Consider the following 15068-nt stretch of genomic DNA (forward strand, 5'->3'; position numbering starts at 1 on the left):
TGGCAAATGAGAGTTGGGATGAGAGAGTATCATTAAATTTTAGGGAGAATAAAAAGATGTTTTGGAAGGAGGTAAACCTCACACCTTTCTCACACCACATGCATCTTTTGCGCGAGCCATCACTGCTTCGCTAAATACATCCCATTCCTCACCCATTCCCCTCACGTCATTTCGTTTTACCTTTTCCCATTCTATACTCAATCTCTCCTGGTACTTCCTCACACAAGTCTCCTTTCCAAACTCACTTACTCTCACCACACTCTTCTCCCTAGTATTCTCTCTTCTTTCTTGAAAACCTCTACAAATCTTCACTTTCGCCTCCACAAGATAGTCATCAGACATCCCTCCAGCTGCCAATCCCAAGACCCAGCGGCACAGTTTGTACGTCAAGTGTGCCTGTGCTGAACACATGAGACGTGACGGGAGATCTCATGGGCCATGGGTTGATCTGCGGTGGAAAGCTGCCATGGTCTGGTGGTGCTGTAGTAACGTGCTGGCCTACCACCTGACCCGGGTTCATATCCTCTGGAGCCCAGATGTACTTTAGTGAAATGGGAATTCATTAGTTTTGATGTGAATTCCCATTTCACTAAAATCCCCATTCATGAAACCTTCACATATTCAAGGAGGAAATTGCCCGATCTCAGCCTTGACTTGCCTCTGCTCATAAAAACTTTCATTGACTTAGTTGAGCTTTGTGTTTCTAATGATGTTTTCCAAGATGAAGGTAATTTCTATAGACAGAAACGTGGTCTTGCCATAGGAAACCCTCTTAGTCCGATTCTCAGTAGCATATCTATGGAAAATTTTGAGACTAATACAGGGGAACAAATCTATGAGAAATTTTGTTGCCTCAGATTTCAGACCTGATTCTAGGTATATTCACGTCACTGAATAAGAAAATGATCTTCATTTCCTTCTAGCTGCTATACATTTTGAGATAATGCACTTATCAATTAATGTATCTCTCTTGAGCATAGATAGTTCTAAGTGGAGCTTAAAATGTGCTTCTACACAATGGTAACAAATATGGATCAGTCCCAATTGGTCACTCAGCTAAGATGACTGAACAGCAGGAAACAGTCACCAATGGCTAATCTGTGTGGATCTTATGATGGTGACTTTTCTCCTGGGTCAGCAGTGTTGAAACACCAAGTATCCCTGCTTTATCTGTCTCTGGGATAGTAGAACTAAGGATGAGCACTGGGTGAGAAAACAATGGCCTCAGAGAGAAAACATGGTGGTTGGAGAAAAGAATGTAATCACAGAACCCTTGATTAACAGAGATAGGACTGATTAAGCACCACTGCACATCAAGCGAGGTTTGTGAAGGCTTTAAACAAAGAAGGAGACTGCTTTGACTACACATGCAGAACAACCTTGATGATCTAAGCGAGTGAGGAACAGGGTAAACGATTCCACCAAGATTTAAGAACCAAAGAAGAAAGATACCGGAGACACTGGGATACCCATACCTGGGACACTGGGATACCCATATGATGGTGGATTACTGCTAGACCATTGAACGTGATTGTTTTGGGGCAGCTCACCGCAAGAAGTCTTTGAATCGCCGCTTTCGTGAGATGTCTGAGTAAATAAACATTGTATCAGGGATCTATAACTTTCGATGCTCGTGTCATCATTATCTGATTATATGGATGTAATCTAATCATAAATAAACAAATCCTACTTGTATGAAGCCATTTCTTTTATCAAAAAGGCAGCAATTAATGATTTGTAGTCATCAATCTTTGCTCCCGATCAGGTATAAGCATAGCAATTAGGGGTAAATCATATCTCAATAACCAGAGCTGATAGAGAATAACTGATGACATATGTAGAATCAGCGGCCAAAATATACCTAAAGGAAAGGCCTAATGTGTCGGGCACCAGATTCTGTGCAACCCTCACTCGAAAGTCTGGTTTAGATACGTGGATGATGTGTGGTCCTTGTGGCCATCCTCCAAAGATTGTGATGTCTTCTTTAATGAATTAACTAACATCCACCCCACTATCAAATTCAAAATGGAATAGAAAATAAAAGGCAAACTGCCTTTTCTTGATGTGTTGATAACGAGAGAACCTGATCATTTGTCCTTTAAAATCTACAGGAAGCCTACCAACTCTGAGAGTTATATTCATTATTTCTCAGTACATGATTTTTCTATGAAAATGTCTGTAATTATGTCTATGACTTTAAGAGCACTACAGATATGTGATCCCATTGGCCTGGTAGACGAATATAGTCATATACGACGGATCTTTAGGCAGTTATATTATCCCAATTAGTTTGTGAACAAAGCTTACCGGAAAGCTAGGAAGACATTTTATGCTTCTTGTAACAAAAATGTGACAAATAGGGATAAGTCTAAATGTCTAGTTTTGTCCTATTCTCCCAACTTAGCTAACCTAAGACATGTTTCAAAAAACAGTGCTTGTAATGTTGCTTTCCAGTACAAAAACACCATCACTAAATCCTAAATGAATGGTAGGCCAAATCATGCAACAATTGGGAGTGTTTACATGGTCAAATGCAAGACATGTAAAGATATTTACATAAGCCAGACAGGAAGAACTGTACCGGAGAGGTGTTGAGGTGTTATTGGCACCGTCATGCAGTACGCAGGGATGACCACAAAAATGCGATCGCTAAACACTATTATCAAAATGATCACCCCACTGATCTTGAAAATCCCGTTATTCTATACCCCTCTGCTGATTATGCCACACGCAACGTCTTTCAATCTGTCTTAATTGCTAACACTAAGAACTTTAATTTGTCCCCAGACAACTTTAAAGCCCATCCAAGCATTAACCAAATCATTATAAGAGAATTGACAAAACACGAAAACATAAAAAAGTTGTTCAAGACACATCCAGCTACCCAAGTTAACCCCCACCACCTGACCCCCTTTAATCACTCTCCCTTACAACTGCTACTGGCAGACAAAGCGAACACTGCTCGGTCTGTACAGTATGGTGTTGGACGATGTGACTCAAGTGTGATGTTGTGATTTGAATAAATGTGTTAAGTACTGGCTCCTGATAAGGTGGATTGTCTCTACGGAACATGTCGTGCCGCATGTATAGAAAATTTACAGAACTAAAATTGCATGAAGTGCGACGTCAGCTTCATATCATCATCACGGACTAGTGTGATCAACATTATATATATATATATATATATATATATATATATATATATATATATATATATATATATATATATATATATATATATATTTTTTTTTTTTTTTTTTTTTTATACTTTGTCGCTGTCTCCCGCGTTTGCGAGGTAGCGCAAGGAAACAGACGAAAGAAATGGCCCAACCCCCCCCCCCCATACACATGTACATACACACGTCCAGACACGCAAATATACATACCTACACAGCTTTCCATGGTTTACCCCAGACGCTTCACATGCCTTGCTTCAATCCACTGACAGCACGTCAACCCCTGTATACCACATGACTCCAATTCACTCTATTTCTTGCCCTCCTTTCACCCTCCTGCATGTTCAGGCCCCGATCACACAAAATCTTTTTCACTCCATCTTTCCACCTCCAATTTGGTCTCCCTCTTCTCCTCGTTCCCTCCACCTCCGACACATATATCCTCTTGGTCAATCTCTCCTCACTCATTCTCTCCATGTGCCCAAACCATTTCAAAACACCCTCTTCTGCTCTCTCGACCACGCTCTTTTTATTTCCACACATCTCTCTTACCCTTACGTTACTTACTCGATCAAACCACCTCACACCACACATTGTCCTCAAACATCTCATTTCCAGCACATCCATCCTCCTGCGCACATCTCTATCCATAGCCCACGCCTCGCAACCATACAGCATTGTTGGAACCACTATTCCCTCAAACATACCCATTTTTGCTTTCCGAGATAATGTTCTCGACTTCCACACATTTTTCAAGGCTCCCAAAATTTTCGCCCCCTCCCCCACCCTATGATCCACTTCCGCTTCCATGGTTCCATCCGCTGACAGATCCACTCCCAGATATCTAAAACACTTCACTTCCTCCAGTTTTTCTCCATTCAAACTCACCTCCCAATTGACTTGACCCTCACCCCTACTGTACCTAATAACCTTGCTCTTATTCACATTTACTCTCAACTTTCTTCTTCCACACACTTTACCAAACTCAGTCACCAGCTTCTGCAGTTTCTCACATGAATCAGCCACCAGCGCTGTATCATCAGCGAACAACAATTGACTCACTTCCCAAGCTCTCTCATCCCCAACAGACTTCATACTTGCCCCTCTTTCCAGGACTCTTGCATTTACCTCCTTTACAACCCCATCCATAAACAAATTAAACAACCATGGAGACATCACACACCCCTGCCGCAAACCTACATTCACTGAGAACCAATCACTTTCCTCTCTTCCTACACGTACACATGCCTTACATCCTCGATAAAAACTTTTCACTGCTTCTAACAACTTGCCTCCCACACCATATATTCTTAATACCTTCCACAGAGCATCTCTATCAACTCTATCATATGCCTTCTCCAGATCCATAAATGCTACATACAAATCCATTTGCTTTTCTAAGTATTTCTCACATACATTCTTCAAAGCAAACACCTGATCCACACATCCTCTACCACTTCTGAAACCGCACTGCTCTTCCCCAATCTGATGCTCTGTACATGCCTTCACCCTCTCAATCAATACCCTCCCATATAATTTACCAGGAATACTCAACAAACTTATACCTCTGTAATTTGAGCACTCACTCTTATCCCCTTTGCCTTTGTACAATGGCACTATGCACGCATTCCGCCAATCCTCAGGCACCTCACCATGAGTCATACATACATTAAATAACCTTACCAACCAGTCAACAATACAGTCACCCCCTTTCTTAATAAATTCCACTGCAATACCATCCAAACCTGCTGCCTTGCCGGCTTTCATCTTCCGCAAAGCTTTTACTACCTCTTCTCTGTTTATCAAATCATTTTCCCTAACCCTCTCACTTTGCACACCACCTCGACCAAAACACCCTATATCTGCCACTCTGTCATCAGACACATTCAACAAACCTTCAAAATACTCATTCCATCTCCTTCTCACATCACCGCTACTTGTTATCACCTCCCCATTTACGCCCTTCACTGAAGTTCCCATTTGCTCCCTTGTCTTACGCACCCTATTTACCTCCTTCCAGAACATCTTTTTATTCTCCCTAAAATTTACTGATAGTCTCTCACCCCAACTCTCATTTGCCCTTTTTTTCACCTCTTGCACCTTTCTCTTGACCTCCTGTCTCTTTCTTTTATACTTCTCCCACTCAATTGCATTTTTTCCCTGCAAAAATCGTCCAAATGCCTCTCTCTTCTCTTTCACTAATACTCTTACTTCTTCATCCCACCACTCACTACCCTTTCTAAACAGCCCACCTCCCACTCTTCTCATGCCACAAGCATCTTTTGCGCAATCCATCACTGATTCCCTAAATACATCCCATTCCTCCCCGACTCCCCTTACTTCCATTGTTCTCACCTTTTTCCATTCTGTACACAGTCTCTCCTGGTACTTCCCCACACAGGTCTCCTTCCCAAGCTCACTTACTCTCACCACCTTCTTCACCCCAACATTCACTCCTCTTTTCTGAAAACCCATACTAATCTTCACCTTAGCCTCCACAAGATAATGATCAGACATCCCTCCAGTTGCACCTCTCAGCACATTAACATCCAAAAGTCTCTCTTTCGCACGCCTGTCAATTAACACGTAATCCAATAACGCTCTCTGGCCATCTCTCCTACTTACATAAGTATACTTATGTATATCTCGCTTTTTAAACCAGGTATTCCCAATCATCAGTCCTTTTTCAGCACATAAATCTACAAGCTCTTCACCATTTCCATTTACAACACTGAACACCCCATGCATACCAATTATTCCCTCAACTGCCACATTACTCACCTTTGCATTCAAATCACCCATCACTATAACCCGGTCTCGTGCATCAAAACCGCTAACACACTCATTTAGCTGCTCCCAAAACACTTGCCTCTCATGATCTTTCTTCTCATGCCCAGGTGCATATGCACCAATAATCACCCACCTCTCTCCATCAACTTTCAATTTTACCCATATTAATCGAGAATTTACTTTCTTACATTCTATCACATACTCCCACAACTCCTGTTTCAGGAGTATTGCTACTCCTTCCCTTGCTCTTGTCCTCTCACTAACCCCTGACTTCACTCCCCAGACATTTCCAAACCACTCTTCCCCTTTACCCTTGAGCTTCGTTTCACTCAGAGCCAAAACATCCAGGTTCCTTTCCTCAAACATACTACCTATCTCTCCTTTTTTCACATCTTGGTTACATCCACACACATTTAGGCACCCCACTCTGAGCCTTCGAGGAGGATGATCACTCCCCGCGTGACTCCTTCTTCTGTTTCCCATTTTAGAAAGTTAATACAAGGAGGGGAGGATTTCCGGCCCCCCGCTCCCGTCCCCTCTAGTCGCTTTCTACGACACGCGAGGAATACGTGGGAAGTATTCTTTCACCCCTATCCCCAGGGATAATATACATATATATATACATACACACACACACACACACACACACATATGCACATACACACACACACACACACATACATATATATACATATGAAAAATGTAAGAACAATTTAGAAACAAACTTTTAGCTTGAAATGAATGAAAAAAAAAAAAAAAAAAAAAATGAATGTCACATAATGGTTCAACCTCTGGCTATGGAAAAGGAGATGTACAATTTATTCACACAAACGTCAATAGCAGTTCTCATCAATTTCACCACTGTGTCAATAAGCTTCAATGTCTAAGCTACATTTTTCTCCAACTTCACTATTTTCTTGTCAAAAACACCATGCATGAAAACTATCACTCCATTAACACAACTATAAACATTTACTTCCCCTTTAAAAGTTCTGGGGAAGTCTGTCTCGATACACTGCGGCGAGGCGACGCGACGCTGACACAATCACTGTCACAATATCACTTCTGCCTCCTCAAGTCAATCTCTCAGCCACAGTGCAGGCCTTCAATATATATATATTTTTTTTTTTTTTATACTTTGTCGCTGTCTCCCGCGTTTGCGAGGTAGCGCAAGGAAACAGACGAAAGAAATGGCCCAACCCACCCCCATACACATGTATATACATACGTCCACACACGCAAATATACATACCTACACAGCTTTCCATGGTTTACCCCAGACGCTTCACATGCCCTGATTCAATCCACTGACAGCACGTCAACCCCGGTATACCACATCGATCCAATTCACTCTATTCCTTGCCCTCCTTTCACCCTCCTGCATGTTCAGGCCCCGATCACACAAAATCTTTTTCACTCTATCTTTCCACCTCCAATTTGGTCTCCCACTTCTCCTCGTTCCCTCCACCTCCGACACATATATCCTCTTGGTCAATCTTTCCTCACTCATTCTCTCCATGTGCCCAAACCATTTCAAAACACCCTCTTCTGCTCTCTCAACCACGCTCTTTTTATATCCACACATCTCTCTTACCCTTACGTTACTTACTCGATATATATATATATATATATATATATATATATATATATATATATATATATATATATATATATATATATATATATATATATGTATATATATATATATATATATATATATCTGACAGCGGATGGAACCATGGAAGCGGAAGTGGTTCATAGGGTGGGGGAGGGGGCGAAAATTCTGGGAGCCTTGAAGAATGTGTGGAAGTCGAGAGCATTATCTCGGAAAGCAAAAATGGGTATGTTTGAATAGTGGTTCCAACAATGTTGTATGGTTGCGAGGCGTGGGCTATGGATAGAGTGGTGCGCAGGAGGATGGATGTGCTGGAAATGAGATGTTTGAGGACAATGTGTGGTGTGAGGTGGTTTGATCGAGTGAGTAACGTAAGGGTAAGAGAGATGTGTGGAAATAAAAAGTGCGTGGTTGAGAGAGCAGAAGAGGGTGTTTGAAATGGTTTGGGCACATGGAGAGAATGAGTGAGGAAAGATTGACCAAGAGGATATATGTGTCGGAGGTGGAGGGAACGAGGAGAAGTGGGAGACCAAATTGGAGGTGGAAAGATGGAGTGAAAAAGATTTTGTGTGATCGGGGCCTGAACATGCAGGAGGGTGAAAGGAGGGCAAGGAATAGAGTGAATTGGATCGATGTGGTATACCGGGGTTGACGTGCTCTCAGTGGATTGAATCAGGGCATGTGAAGCGTCTGGGGTAAACCATGGAAAGCTGTGTAGGTATGTATATTTGCGTGTGTGGACGTATGTATATACATGTGTGTGGGTGTGGGTTGGGCCATTTCTTTCGTCTGTTTCCTTGCGCTACCTCGCAAACGCGGGAGACAGCGACAAAGCAAAAAAAAAAAAAAAAAAATATATATATATATATATATATATATATATATATATTTCTTTTTGTGAGATACGGTTGATAGCCTAATTCCTTGCTTGGAGGGCATTATGTACGGCGACAGATGGCGCTCTTGACGCAGAGTTTATTTGAGTATCTATGATGGTGTCACAAGTCATCACTCTTCCTAGAAAAGAGACGTTGGGTTAAGAGAGGTTGAGAACCGCTGTTTTAGGACCTCACTTGTCTTGTTAATGGAGTCTGCTAGGTACTGGGTGTCTAGCGCAAACTGAACGAAACTTAGTTACATATCCAGTAATTCCAGTAACAGAGAAAAGCATTAAGAGGAAATGATGGCTCCTTGTCCTGCCCTCGAGAAGTGATACTTGGACGGCGAGTGCTGGTTGGAGGACGACTTTAAACTCCAGTTTCATCAAGCGTCCCATCTTGGGTCTTGGAATGTCACCAGATAACGTAGTCGACATTCAGTGATCACATGCAACACCAGATGTGAACCCAGTTACACGTGTGATATCTGAGGACAGACGGCAGCAACGTTGCTTGAGAAACTGGTTCTCATCCCAGAGGTTGCTCCGGCCTGGCAGAAACACTACTGCAGACTATAGCCATATAAACTCTTAAAGGACTACTGCGAAGCTCTTCGTTGTAGCGGGTTAATCAGTCGTTCACCAATCTCTTTTCTCCGTTATTACGTATAAAGTTTCCTGGTATTTCCCAAGTCATATGTTTGCTCTTCTGAATTGACTACACTGATCTCCATGTCTCAAAAAGAATCATTGATCTGTTGCTATCTGCTTTCCTTTGTACATATTCGCTGTACCGCTGTGTGTGGAGGGCAGCTCAGGGTTACGAGAGCTGTTGCTCTGAGACAAAACTCGACCAACAGTCAGGGAGTCAGTGCTGCCGCCACGCATTACAAAGGAATATATGATTCTAAACCTTATTCATCTCATACAAGTTTGTGCAAATTATGACCATATGTATAGAGTGTTATTTGATATGAAAAGTCTTGTGTTGCTATGCTCTTCTCATTAGCTAATGTTCTGTTACATGATGCCAAGTCTAGCTGCTGAATGCAAAAGAAAAAAATGCGAAGCGAGTTATCTTTCACAAAACAAATATACAGCGTTTTTTTGTGCGTGTCCGACATGAAATCATAAATTGTTCCGGAATAATTCCGGGGCCAGAATGCCTGCAACTGTAAGGTTTCAAATGTTAAATTACCCACGAATGTTCAGTTTCACATACATAAATTATCCGGGAGTATAGGGTTACAAATGTTAAATTCCTCGAAAGGGTAGAGTTCTTGTTGATAAAATATCGAGATATGTAACATTACTGTTGTTAGATCACCCAGAATGGTAGGGTCTCTGATGCTAATTTACCCGGAAGTGTTGAACTGCGAATGTTAAATGTGCCGGAGGGATGTATGTATTCATCAGAGGGGTCAATTAACTCTAACCTGGCATTAGCGATAGTTATTCAATTGTTTGCCATACACTGGCACACCCATGCACGCTATTCAGTTCCTGTTTTGTCACCAGAGCTGGTGAGCCCACCCCACCTGACCTCGCTGTAATGGGTCGACAATACATCCTGTGCGTAATTAGCAGGCAATATTCATACACAGATACACGAATCATTGAAATAGGTAGATTGAGAGAACAAAGAATATATATATATATATATATATATATATATATATATATATATATATATATATTTCAGCGAACAACAACTGACTCACTTCCCAAACTCTCTCGTCCACAACAGACTGCATACTTGCCCCTCTTTCCAAGACTCTTGCATTCACCGCCCTAACAACCCTATCCATAAACAAATTAAACAACCATGGAGACATCACGCACCCCTGCCGCAAACCAGCACTCACTGAGAACCAATCACTTTTCTTTTCCTACACGTACACATGCCTTACATCCTCGATAAAAACTTTTCGCTGCTTCTAACAACTTGCCCCCTCCCCCCACACCATATATTCTTAATACCTTCCACAGAGCATTTCTATCAACTCTATCATATGTCTTCTCCAGATCCATAAATGCTAAATACAAATCCATTTGCTTTTCTAAGTATTTCTCACATACATTTTTCAAAGCAAACACCTGATCCACACATCCTCTACCACTTCTGAAACCACACTGCTCTTCCCCAATCGTTGAAAACAGCCGTCCAGGGTGGTACCACCATCCTGACTGAGGAGCGTTAAAGTGGTAGCCGGAACCATCTTGCACTCTCCATATCAGGATTGCTGGTCTTACTTTCTGTTTCATTAAAACGGGACTATCGGGCTAGTCCTACCATCTTACAAGCACCATACACCTGCTCAAAACTTGCTTATTGTCATTATCATTCTTATAAAGGATCTTGCTAATTCCTGTCCTCCAAAATATTTCTAAGTATCATGACAAAGCTCGACAAATCTATAGCCCCTTGACCCTGGCATCATGAGGTGTTAAGAATCTCCAGGTTTCTGCCTGATTCTACAGCCAGTTAGAGGAAGGGCTCTGGCTGTAGTACTACCGGCTCCTCCCACGACCTTTCCCTCTCTGTTAGACCTTCCTCTTTTTCTATTCACTATATCAACTCTCGTGGTCTCTCTAGAAACCTGTCCTCAGTTGAACACCATCTGTCTGGTGCCTCTCCTAATATCTTACTTCTGTCTGAGACACAGTTGTCTATTGATGTTCTCACTAGTCCCTTTTTCATATCTAATCATAACCTCCACCTACGATTCCGGTTCAGTGATGATGTTTGTGCTTATTCCAATAACATTTATTGCATGCCTTGAGTTCCAAGACTTTGATGTTATGTATCTCAAGGTCTGTGTTCCTACTACCACACTTTTCCTTTGTTTCCCCTATTGCTCTCCTAACTCTACAAATTTCATATCTTCCTTAAAATATCTCAACTCCTGCTGTGAGACTCTGACATCCTGAGATCCTCTGCAAATTATATCCCATCCAACCCATACCTGACGGTTGTGACCACTCTCCCAATACTCTAGATTTGTTTTTCACCTCTAGTCCATCCCAATGTAAATACACACTCATGAATGTATCTATCTTAACGGCACCTCCTCCTCCAGCAGCCCCGTCTAAGCAAAAATATTGGCGCCTCAACAAAGCTGACTGGAATACTTATGTAATTTTTTTTCTAAATTTCCTTGGGTAAATTACTGTCTCTTATGTGGTGATGCTTCTGTCTCCGCCAAACGCATTGCAGAGGTTATTCTTGCGGGAATGGAAGCGTTTATCCCTTCTTCCTCCAAGACGACCTCGTCACCCAGTCCTTGGTTCAGCCATACCTGTTCTGAGACCATTCAGGTAAAGGATCAGGCATATTGGGCTTTAAAAATTCTCCTTTCTCTGGATCCCATTCAGCTTTTATCACTGCTTGTAATCACTGCAAACATGTAATCCGTGAGGCGAAGCGTTCCTTTACTCAAAGGAAATGTGATAACATCTCGTCATCCACTGATCGGTCTTTATGGTCTTTAGCCAAGGGCATCTCAAACAATTTCTGTCGCTCTACCTTTGCTTCACTTTTCCGTCCTGACGGTACTATAGCTGCCTCTCCCGTAGTCAAAGGAACTCTGTGGTTCCCGTTTCTCCTCTGACTCCACCTTGGATGACCCTAACATTCCTTCACTCCCTCGGTAATCCTTTGCCTCTACCCGTAATCTCTTTTCGGACTGTCCGGAAAGCGCATCTTTTTCTGGACACAAGCAAGCTTATGGTCCTGAGGGCTTCCATCCCCTTGTATTGAAAGCGTGTGCCTCTGAACTTGCACCTGTGCTTGCTCGTCTGCTCCGTTTCTGTTTAAAAAACCATAGCTTTTCTTTCTCCATGGGAGCACGCATTGATACAGCCTATCCCTAAAAGGGTGACCATTCTGACCCCTTTAACTATCTTCCTATTGCTTTGACATCTACCATTTCAAAAGTCTTTGAATCCATCCTCAACTCCCAGTCTAAACTCTGATCACTAATACGACTTCCGTAAGGTGAGATCCACTGGTGATATTCTTTCCTATCTTACTAATGTCTAATCATCATCCTTGAAAGATTTCAGAGAATCATGTGTAGTTGTCTTAGGCATGTCTAAGGGTTCAGACAGAGTGCAGCACCAGGGTCTCATCTCTAAGTTCTCCCTCGCTTTCCTCCTTCAAATCTAGCTTCCTTTCCGGTCGGTCTATATCTCTGGTTTTTAATGAATCAGCCCCCTCCTTTCTCCATCAACAGTGGTGTCCCTCAAGGTTCTTTCCTGTACCCTACCATTCATATCCTTTTTATTTTCAACAATTTCCCCTCCCCCCAGATAATCCAATGCACTCATACGCTATGACTCAACACTAAATTCATCCATATCTGTCAATTGTGCTCCCTCTTCTCTCACTCGATCTACATCTTGTCTTGACAAGCTTCCTCAATAAATCTAGGCTTGGACAGGATAGCTCAGTGAAGTAAACGACGTCTCGTTAAGTTTAATGCCTCTAAGTCCCAGTTTCTACCCATCATCTCTCTATCGAAATTCCTTACAACTCTCGTCTCTCCTTTGACGGCTCTGTAATCCCACCTCTTGACTCAGAGAAGGCACTTGGTATTACTGTAACATTCACTTTTTCTTGGCAACCCCACATTACAGGAATAGCCAAGTCTACCTCTAAGAAACTGGGTGTCCTGTTTACATGTCGAAACTTCTCCCTTTTTGATCAGCTTCTCAGTTTATACAAGGGATTGATTCGTCTTCATATGGAGTGCTGCTCTCACATCTGGGATGCTTCTATCTCTGCAGCCTTACTTGACAGAGCTGAGTCAAAAGCAGCCTGACTTATAAACTGTCCCGGGCTAGCTTTCGAATTTGACCCCATTGCCCTACGCAGCAATAATGGCTCACTTTCCCTCTTCTATAGGTATTACTTTGGCTTTTGCTTGTGTGCCCACACCACAAGCTAGGCCACGCAATACTCAGTAAGCTGCTGAGTCACATGATTACTGCGGGGCCATCGGCCACGTCGAAGCTTTGGAACTCTCTACCTTCTCATGTCTTTCCCAGTAACTATAACCTCGCACATTTCAAAAGACAGATTTCATATTTCCTCTAAAATTCGTAAATACTTTTCCTTGCCTTTTCTTTTTCCGTTTCATAATTCTCTCTATATTTGGACTTTTGTCCATGACTGGAGCCATCAACATGAAAAAGAAAAATGTCACACTTGTTCGCCATTTCCTGCGTTAACAAGGTAGCGCCAGAAACAGACGAAAAGTTCCAACAATGTTATATGGTTGCGAGGCATGGACTATAGATAGGGTTGTGCAGAGGAGAGTGGATATGTTGGAAATGAAATGTTTGAGGACAGTATGTAGTGTGAGGTTATTTGATCGACTAAACAATGAAAGGGTAAGAGAGATATGTGGTAATAAAAAGAGTTTGTGTTGAAATGGTTTGGACATGAGGAGAGAATGAGCGAGGAAAGACTGACAAGGAGGGATATATGTGTCAGAGTTGGAGGGAACAAGGAGAAGCGGGAGACCAAATTGAAGGTGGAAGGATTGAGTGAAAAAGATCGGGGCGTCAACATACAGAAGGGAGAAAGGAATGCAAGTAATAGAGTAAATTGGAACGATGTGGTATACCGGGGTCGACGTGCTGTCATTAGATTGAACTAGGGCATGTGAAGTGTCTGGGGTAAACAATGGAAAGGTGTGTGCGGCCTTGATGTGGAAAGGGAGCTGTGGTTTCAGTGCATTACACATGACAGCTATTGACTGAGTGTGAACGAATGTGGCCTATTTTGAATTTTCCTGGCGCTACGTCGCTGACGCGGGAGACAGCGACAAAGTATGATAAACAGAATAAAAGAAAAAAAAAAAAAAAAATATATATATATATATATATATATATATATATATATATATATATATATATATATATATATATATATATATATATATATATATATACGTTGTATGTATGCGTTGAAATGTATATGTATGTATATGTGCGTGTTTGGGCTTATATATATATATATATATATATATATATATATATATATATATATATGGGGATAGGGGAGAAAGAATATTTCCCACGTATTCCCTGCGTGTCGTAGAAGGCGACTAAAAGGGGAGGGAGCGGGGGGCTGGAAATCCTTCCCTCTCGTTCTTTTTTAATTTTCCAAAAGAAGGAACAGAGAAGGGGGCCAGGTGAGGATATTCCCTCTAAGGCCCAGTCCTCTGTTCTTAACGCTACCTCGCTAATGCGGGAAATGGCGAATAGTATGAAAGAAAAAGAAGAAATATATATATATATGCACACCACCTCGACCAAAACACCCTATATCTGCCACTCTATCATCAAACACATTCAACAAACCTTCAAAATACTCACTCCATCTCCTTCTCACATCACCACTACTTGTTATCACCTCCCCATTTGCGCCCTTCACTGAAGTTCCCATTTGCTCCCTTGTCTTACGCACTTTATTTACCTCCTTCCAGAACATCTTTTTATTCTCCCTAAAATTTAATGATGCTCTCTCACCCAAACTCTCATTTGCCCTTTTTTTCACCTCTTGCACCTTTCTCTTGACCTCCTGTCTCTTTCTTTTATACAT

The sequence above is a fragment of the Panulirus ornatus genome, chromosome 17 (assembly GCF_036320965.1).
Source record: "Panulirus ornatus isolate Po-2019 chromosome 17, ASM3632096v1, whole genome shotgun sequence".
NCBI classification, from domain to species: domain Eukaryota; kingdom Metazoa; phylum Arthropoda; class Malacostraca; order Decapoda; family Palinuridae; genus Panulirus; species Panulirus ornatus.